A 10058-nucleotide genomic window follows, 5' to 3' on the forward strand; every position below is an offset into this window, starting at 1 on the left:
CGTAGTATCTGTAACAGCATCCACATTATCTGAATCATGACTATTGTTAATATCCTCAGAAGAGGGCTGGCCACCACAAGGAGCCAAGTCTTTAATTGAAACGGTACTTTCTTTCCCATCTTGGAATCGAATATGAGCATATTGGGAATTTGCCTCCAACAGCTCCACCTCCTCCACTAAAGGATCATATTTTGACAATTTAGCATGGCGTCGAAGCAGCACAGGGCCCTGCATAGTAAGCCATGAAGGTACCGAATATCCCGTAGTAGATCTCCGTGGATAGTTAAAGAGCCTTTCATGGGGGATCACATTAGTAGCCGTTGAAAGCAATGATCTAATGGAACGCAGGGCATCAGGCAGTACCATTTCCCACTGTGTATTCTTAAGGATCCGGGATGTCAAAGCCAACATAACTGCCTTCCAGATCACCCCATTGTATCGTTCGCACTGTCCATTACCCTGGGGATTATACGGGGTAGCTCTGCTAGTAGAAATTCCCCGACTCTGAAGGTATTCCTTCAACTGGGAAGACCTAAAAGAACTTCCCTGATCTGAATGGATATACGCAGGCATCCCAAAAATGACAAAAAGTTGAGTCAGACATTTGATAACTGTAGCAGCTGATACATCTGCGCAAGGAAAAGCAAAAGGGAACCATGAAAACTCATCCACAACAGTGAATATATATCGGTTTTGAGTAGTTGAAGGAAGAGGCCCCTTGAAATCAACGCTCAAACGTTCAAAAGGAGAAGTAGCCTTTATAAGATGAGCTCGTTGAGGCTTAAAGAAATTTGGTTTACACCGAGCACAGATAGAACATGATGAAGTCATCCGCTTGACGTCTTCAACTTAAAAGGGGAAATTCTTACTGCGTACGAAGTGTATCATCCTTGTAACACCAGGATGGCATAAGGCATTGTGAAGATTAATAAGCGTATCTCCGTGAATCACAGAACAATAAGCCCTCGACAGCGCATCAGCAGCAATATTATCCTTCCCCGGACGATAAACTATATCAAAATGGTAACATGCCAAGTCAATCCTCCACCTCATTACTTTATCATTCTTAATCTTTCCAAAATGTTTGACATCAAACATAAAGGACACAGAATTTTGATCAGTTACCAACGTAAAATGTCGCCCCGATAAATAATGTCTCCATTTACGCAGTGCTTCTACTATTGCATACGCCTCTTTCTCTATTGAAGAATGCCTTTTATCACTATTGTTCAAGGTATGTGAGAAAAAGGCCACAGGTCTTCCATTTTGGTTCAGAGTAGCCCCAATTGCAAAATCAGAAGCGTCCATCTCAATCACAAAAGGAACCTGCTCATCAATAGAATGCACAACTGCTTCAAGGTTATCCTTATTAAAATTATCAAAACACGTCCTGGCCTCCCATGATAGAGGATATGTCGTAACCCGAATAAGAGGCCGGATCTTCTGTGAAAAATTTGCAATCCAATTAGAATAGTAAGAAAACAGTCCAACAACTCGTTGCAAAGCCTTAGAATTAGTAGGACAAGGTAAATCAATCAATGGTCGCAGACATTCTGGGTCTGGTTTAATCTTGTTTCCCGAGATAATGTACCCCAGCAGATTTACCTCAGTGGTCGAAAAGGTACACTTCTCTTTATTGAAAGTTAAACCAACTTTTTCCGCAGCTTGAAGGAATCTTTCTAAATTAGAATCATGCTCCACCCTTGATTTGCCACACACCGTGATGTCATCTAAGTATGAAAATGTGTCAGAGAGAGAGTTATCACTTATAAAAGCATCCATTGCCCGTTGAAAACAAGCAACGCCATTCGTAACACCAAATGGTATTTGGCAAAACTGATACAGCTTTCCACCAGCCTCAAAGGCCGTATATGGTTGATCCTTCTTAACAATAGGAATCTGATGATAAGCACTCTTTAGGTCAATAGTGCTAAAAACCTTATACTGAGAAAGTTTATTGATAAGCTCATCAATCTTAGGCAAAGGGTACGCATCTAATTGAGTATACCTATTAATAATTTGGGAATAGTCTATCACCATTCGTTTCTTATGTCTCTCGTTAGTCATGACAACTACCTGTGCCCGCCAAGGCGAACAACTAGGTTCAATGATTCCTTCCAATAAGAGACGTTGAACTTCAGAATTAATAAATTCTCTATCCTGACTGCTATACCTTCTTGACTTGGTAGCAATTGGCTTACAATCCGGCATCAAATTGGAAGAAAGTGATAATGGAGAAATGGATAAAGAGGTTAATCCACAAATAGATAAAGGTGGCTTAGTCCCGCCAAATGAAAGACTGAGAGACTCGTGTAACTGAAGCACATCATGACCAATCAAAATATCCGCACAGAGATTAGGCAAAACAGATAGGCGTATATCAGTATACGTATTACCTAGAAGAATCAATTTCACAAGGCAACAACCAGCTACTTGTGAAGTGAGAGTCGTCTGAACCATACACACCTGATAGGAAACAGGCGAAATTTTCAAATGCTTCTCCTTTGCAAACTGAAGACTTATAAAACTCTCAGTACTGCCCGTATCTATAATGGCCTTCACTTCCAACCCATTAACTTGGGCCGTAACTATAGCATTGTTTAGGCCATGAGCAAATGCAGCAGAAATTGATGCAATAAACGCCCTATCTAAAGGCTGAATAGTCACAGAGGAGGTAATTGAACCTGATGATTTACACACATGTGCGTAATGACCTCTCTTGCCGCATTTACTACACACAGCCTCCCGAGCAGGACACTTCAGACGAGGGTGCCAGACGTTCCCACAAAAATAACACTTCTGAATCCTAGAGGCAACTGCCGCTGAAGTAGAAACTGTTTCAGAATCTAGTAAACCACTCCTTTTAAGTCCACATAATTCCTTTTCATCCGGAACTCCCGAAACCACAGTCACAGGCCGATTAAAAAGAGCATAAGAATCCGAACTTCTCTGAGCCACATCCAATGTAGAAGCTTGCTCAAAAGCACTCTTAAGATCCAAAGTCTTATTTTCTAACAACCGCTGACGAATTGATCTAGACAGTAATCCATTAATAAAAGCATCCCGTACCGATTCTTCCTTATATTCTTCAGCCGTCATGACCTTATAATTACAGTTAACACTAAGGCACCGAGGTGCTTGTAAATAAGTATCCAAAGATTCTCCCACCTGCTGCCTACGGGCAGATAGAAGGTGACGTGCAAATACCTCATTCTTTGGTTTAATAAAAATCTTTTCCAATGTAGAAAAAGCCACTTCATAAGTTTTACAGTCCAAAATATACTTATACACATCCGGAGCAATGTAGTTGATCAGCATATTCAGCTTATTTAGAGACTCTTGATCCAACACGCACAAAAAGCTTTTAAATGTACAATACCAATGTTTCCATTTATCATCCACTCCTGCAGAATTAGGGTCAGCATTGAATCATTCTGGTTGAAGATATCGCTCCATTCTGACATAAAGTTAATAAATTGAAATAAAGAATAGATTTGCCTTTCAAATCTAGGCTTTATTAACTTAAAAATCCTGTAGCACATCTTCAACACCCAGACCCAACTAAAGGCTAGAAAGAACTGAATTTAAGATGGCCACCACAAATCACATGACATCAACTACCAATGAGATTACAGCATATATCCCAAGGCAGGAAACAAACAACCAATCACAATAATTCTAAATAAACATAAAGAATAATCACCACAGATATTAGATGGGGTGGGGAGGAGCTGAGGATATTAGCTGGGGTGGGGAGGAGCTGAGCATATTAGCTGAGGTGGGGAGGAGCTGAGGATATTAGGTGGGGTGGGGAGGAGCAGAGTATATTTGGTGGGGTGGGGAGGAGCAGAGGATATGAGATTGGGTGGGGAGGGGCTGAGGATATTAGGTGAGGTGGGGAGGAGCTGAGGATATTAGGTGGGGTTGGGAGGAGCAGAGGATATGAGATTGGGTGGGGAGGTGCTGAGTATATTAGGTGGGGTGGGGAGGGGCTGAGTATATTAGGTGGGTGGGGAGGAGCTGAGGATATTAGGTGGGGTGTGGAGGAGCTGAGGATATTAGGTGGAGTGGGGAGTGGCTGAGTATATTAGGTGGGGTGGGGAGGAGCTGAGGATATTAGGTGGGGTGGGGAGGAGCTGAGGAAATTAGCTGGGTTGGGGTGGAGCTGAGCATATTAGGTGGGGTGGGGAGGAGCTGAGAATATTAGGTGGGGTGGGGAGGAGCTGAGGATATTAGGTGGGGTTGGGTGGAGCTGTGGATATTAGGTGGGGTGGGGAGGAGCTGAGGATATTAGGTGGGGTGGGGAGGAGCTGAGGATATTAGGTGGGGTGGGGAGGAGCTGAGGATATTAGATGCAGTGGGGAGGAGCTGAGGATATTATGTGGGGTGGGGAGGAGCTGAGGATATTAGGTGGGGTGGGGGAGCTGAGGATATTAGATGGGGTGGGGAGGAGCTGGGGATATTAGGTGGGGTGGGGAGGAGCTGAGGATATTAGATGGGGAGGGGAGGGGCTGAGAACATTAGATGGGGTGGGGACCGGCTGAGGATATTAGGATGGGTGGGGAGAAGCTCAGGATATTAGGTGGGGTGGGGAGGAGCTGAGGATATTAGTTGGGGTGGGGTGGAGCTGACGATATTTGGTGGGGTGGGGAGGAGCTGAGGATATTAGGTGGGGTGGGGAGGAGCTGAGGATATTAGGTGGGGTGGGGAGGAGCTGAGGATATTAGGTGGGGTGGGGAGGTGCTGAGGATATTAGGTGGGGTGGGGGGGACTGAGGATATTAGGTGGGGTGGGGAGGAGCAGAAGATATTAAATGGGGTGGGGAGGAGCTGAGGATATTAGGTGGGGTGGGGAGGAGCTGAGGATATTAGGTGGGGTGGGGGGGAGCTGAGGTTATTAGGTGGGGTGGGGAGGAGCTGAGGATATCAGGTGGGGTGGGGAGGAGCTGAGGATATTAGGTGGGGTGGGGAGGAGCTGAGGATATTAGGTGGGGTGGGGAGGGGCTGTGGATATTAGGTGGGGTGGGGAGGAGCTGAGGATATTAGGTGGGGTGGGGAGGAGTTGAGGATATTCGATGGGGAGGGGAGGGGCTGGGAATATTAGGTGCGGTGGGGAGGAGCCGAGGATATGAAATGGGGTGGGGAGGAGCTGAGGATGTCAGGTGGGGTGGGGAGGAGCTGAAGATATTAGGTGGGGTGGGGAGGAGCTGAGGATATTAGGTGGGGTGGGGAGGAGCTGAGGATATTAGGTGGGGTGGGGAGGAGCTGAGGATATTAGGTGGGGTGGGGTGGAGCTGAGGATATTAGGTGGGGTGGGGTGGAGCTGAGGATATTAGGTGGGTGGGGAGGAGCTGAGGATATTAGGTGTGGTGGGGAGGGGCTGAGGATATTAGGTGGGGTGGGGAGGAGCTGAGGATATTAGGTGGGGTGGGTGGAGCTGAGGATATTAGGCGGGTGGGGAGGAGCTGTGGATATTAGGTGGGGTGGGGAGGGGCTGAGGATATTTGGTGGGGTGGGGAGGAGCTGAGGATATGAGATGGGGTGGAGAGGAGCTGAGGGTATTAGGTGGGGTGGGGAGGAGCTGAGGATATTAGGTGGGGTGGGGTGGAGCTGAGGATATTAGTTGGGGTGGGGAGGAGCTGAGGATATCAGGTGGGATGGGGAGCAGCTGAGGATATTAGGTGGGGTGGGTGGAGCTGAGGTTATTAGGTGGGGTGGAGAGGAGCTGAGGATATTAGTTGGTGTGGGGAGGAGCTGAGGATATTAGGTGGGGTGGGGAGGAGCTGAGGATATTAGGTGGGGTGGGGAGGAGCTGAGGATATTAGTTGGGGTGGGGAGAAGCTGAGGATATTAGGTGGGGTGGGGAGGAGCTGAGGATATTAGGTGGGGTGGGGAGGAACTGAGGATATTAGGTGAGGTGGGGAGGGGCTTTGGATATTAGGTGGGGTGGGGAGGAGCTGAGAATATTAGGTGGGGTGGGGAGGAGCTGAGGATACTAGGTGGGGTGGTGAGGACCAGGGGTATTAGGTGGGGTGAGGACTAGCTGAGGATATTAAGTGGTGTGGGATGGAGCTGTGGATATTAGGTGGGGTGGGGAGGAGCTGAGGATATTATGTGGGGTGGGGAGTTGCTGAGGATATTAGGTGGGGTGAGAAGGAGCTGAGGTATTAGGTGGGGGGGGAGGAGCTGAGGATATTATGTGGGGTGGGGAGGAGCTGAGGATATTAGGAGGTGTGGGGCAGAGCTGAGGATATTAGGTGGGTTAGGGAGGAGCTGAGGATATTAGGTGGGGGGGAAGAGCTGAGGATATTAGCTGGGGTGGGGAGGAGCTGAGGATATTAGGTGGGATGGGGAAGAGCTGAGGATATTAGGTGGGATGGGGAGGAGCTGAGGATATTAGCTAGGGTGGGGAAGGGCTGAGGATATCAGGTGGGGTGGGGAGGAGCTGAGGATATTAGGTGGGGTGGGGAGGAGCTGAGGATATTTGGTGGGGTGGGGTGGAGCTGAGGATATTTGGTGGGGTGGGGAGGAGCTGAGGATATTAGGTGGTGTGGGGAGGGGCTGAGGATATCAGGTGGGGTGGGGTGGAGCTGAGGATGTTAGGAGCGGTGGGGAAGAGCTGATGTTATTAGTTGGGGTGGGGTGACTGAGGATATTCTGTGCATAAATAGATGATGAAAGTCACGAAGTAATTTGAAGCAAACAGGAGACTAGTTCTGTTATTTGAAATTAATATTATCTTCACCAGTTACTTCGAAAAGCAGTCGGATCAAGTTACAAAGCAGGAGTTTTGTAGTATATGTACCTTTAAGGGAGATAACTACTTTTTACAGCTCCTGTATACTGTAGTACCGGCAGTGACCACATCTGTATATAAACCGTGAGTAGGGATCTGTACTGTTAGTTTTTGAGAGACCCTCATCCAATAAACACCTGTTGATTGTTCATCTGCAGTCTCTGTCTATTTGTTGAAGGACAGCTTACATCAAGATTTTCGGATTTAACATTGGCGACGAGTCGATTCGAACCTACCTGCAACACTGCAGAAGAAGGCCAATTCCAGGGGCACGGGCGTCGACCATCCGGTGGAGACTCCAGCGAGATGGGCTGGCAACAGTTACGGCACAGACCCCTCCCAACGGCAGCGGCTGGAGCCGACCAACAGCAGAGGGGAAGGCCGAGCAGCGTCGACGAGGTAGGAGAGAGGGTAAAGCTCACAGGGCGCAGCCGGGGTTGAAGACCGAGCGGCGTCACTGAGAGAGGTGCACAGGAAAACGCGCAGAGCGCAGCCGGTGTTCAAGGGCTGAGCAGCATCTGCGGGGGAAGAAAGGAAAGTGCGGGAGACGCCATTTGAGCCGCAGCGGAGAAGAAGGGAGAGCGCGGGAGATGCCATTTTTGAGCCACAGCGGAGAAGAAGGGAGAGGGTGGGAGACGCCATTTTTGAGCCGTAGCGGAGAAGGGAGAGCGCGGGAGATGCCATTTTTAGCCAGTCTAACCACACCCAGGGATGCCGAAGAGTGGCAGTGTCACAGCGTTCGACAATGAAGTCGAAGATTAGGCGACATATGTAGAACACATAGAAGTGTACTGCAAGGCGAATGAAGTGCCAGATGCCAGGAAAGCACTGGTATTATTGAATTCCATGGGTGCAAAATCGTATGGCTTACTGCAAAACCTAGTAACCCCAGAGAAGCCAGTGGAAAAGGATTTTGAAGGCATAGTGGCAATCCTACAGGACCACTTAAACCCCACACCGCTGCTGATTGCAGAAAGATTTAAGTTTCACAAAAGGAACCAGCATAAAGACGAAAGTAATGCTGAGTATTTAATGGAACTGTGCAAGCTATCGAAACACTGCCAGTTTGGAACGGGACTAGCAGATACTTCAAGGGACAAGTTTCATGTGGCCTTCAAAGTGAAGGAACCCAGAAACGGCTTCTATCAGAAAAGGATCTTACGCTGGACAAGGCTTTCAGCATGGCAGTATCACACGAAGCAGCCGCACGGGGCGCTGCAGAGATACAATGGAGACCGCAAGAATATGGCACAAATGAAATGTCATATGGAGCAGTGAAGTGTTATCGCTGCGGCAGAAAAACACACGACCATAAGGATTGTTGGTTCAAGGACCAAGTGTGCAGACAGTGTGGAAAAGTAGGACACATAGCAAGAGTCTGCAGGTCGGGAAAGAAAACCAGCAGCAAGTAATCTCCACAGGAGAAGTACAAAAAGGTACATAAGGTGACAGAGAGTAGTTAAGACGAACAGAAAAGTGATACAGACTCCGGAAGCAAGGAGCTGGGTTGTCTGAAACTACATAATGTAATCAAAATGGAGGATCACCAAACTATCTGGGTCATGCTCAAGATAGACAGAGTCCAAGTGAAAATGGAATTGGACACAGGATCAGCACTAACAGTCATAAACCGAAGGGACTACAAGTGGCTATTCTGACATATACCCTTGAGAGATACAGAGATTGTCTTGAAGACGTACACAGGGCAAAAAGTCTACCCCAAAGGAAAAATAAGGGTGAACGTGATATACAACGGCAAGGAAACACCAAAAATGGACGTTTATGTATTGCCAGATGGAGGACCACCACTACTAGGACGTGAATGGATCCGGAAGATACAGCTAGATTGGCATTCCATACAAGCACTGACTGTAGATGCCAAAAAGGATGACGACGTCACACCTGGACGACTGTCAGAAATGCTAACTGACGCACAAGAAGTATTTCAGGAGGGACTCGGAACACTAAAAGGCATAACAGCGACGATCAAAATAGAGGAAAATGCAAGCCCAAAGTTTTTTAAGGCCAGACCGGTGCCTTATGCGATCCGCCCAGCCGTCGAAGCAGAGGTGGAAGGTTTGGAACATTCTGGAGTACTGTCCAAAGTGGACTGGAGCGAGTGGGCTACACCCATCATTCCTGTAATGAAGAGGTCGTTGAGTAATACGCCTGGGGAACCAAAGAAGGTTCGCATCTGTGGGGACTTAAGGTGACAGTGAACCCAGTCCTTCACACAGTACAATATCTGCTTCCGCGGATTGAAGATATTTTCGCCTTGCTATCCGGAGGAAAACGCTTCACTAAGATTGATCTGGCCCAGGCGTACCTGCAAATGGAGGTAGAAGAAGCCGTGAAACATTACCTCACGATCAACAATCATAAAGGTCACTACCAATACAACCGGCTGGTGTTCGGGGTAGCATCAGCTCCACCAATTTGGCAAAGGGCAATGGATCAAGTCCTGCAAGGGATTCCAGGGACCCAGTGTTATTTGGACGACATCCTGTTCATGGGCGAAAATGACAGTGATCACCTCGCCAACCTGGAGCAGGTGCTCACCAGATTGAAGGAATATGGGCTCCGAGCTAATCGCCACAAATGCCAGTTTTTCCAGAAGCAGATCTCGTATTGTGGCCACGTTATTGATGAAGAGGGGTTACATATGTCCCCTGAAACGATTGAGGCAGTAGTCATGGCTCCAGCACCGGAAAATGTGTCACAACTGAGGTCGTTCCTCGGGCTGGTGAACTACTACCATAAGTTCTTGCCGAATTTGTCTACAGCACTACACCCACTGAACACCCTACTGCAAACGGGGGTACCATGGAAGTGGAATGACGAATGTAAACGAGCTTTCCAGAAGTGCAAAGAATTGTTCACATCAAAAGAGGTGTTGGCTCATTTCAACCCAGCACTACCAATTCGGTTGGCGTGTGATGCATCACCCTATGGTATTGTAGCGATGCTGTAGCCAGTGCTGTGGCCAGTAGCCTTTTCGTCTCGATCACTAACCTCAGCCGAGTGTAACTACGCCCAGATTGAGAGGGAGGCCCTCAGACTAGTGTGGGGAGTGAAAAAGTTCAACCACTATCTCCACGGGCAGAAGTTCACCTTGCTGACTGACCACCAGCCACTTGTCTCCATCTTTGATCCAAAGAAGGGCATTCCGGTGATGACTGTGCAACGGCTACAAAGATGGTCCCTTTTTCTAGGAGCGAACCAATATGAAATGGAGTATAAGGGCACGAAACAGCATGGAAACG

The sequence above is a fragment of the Somniosus microcephalus genome, unplaced genomic scaffold (genome assembly GCF_052327205.1).
Source record: "Somniosus microcephalus isolate GS21.2 unplaced genomic scaffold, FLI_Smic_1.0 unresolved_chr3, whole genome shotgun sequence".
NCBI lineage: Eukaryota > Metazoa > Chordata > Chondrichthyes > Squaliformes > Somniosidae > Somniosus > Somniosus microcephalus.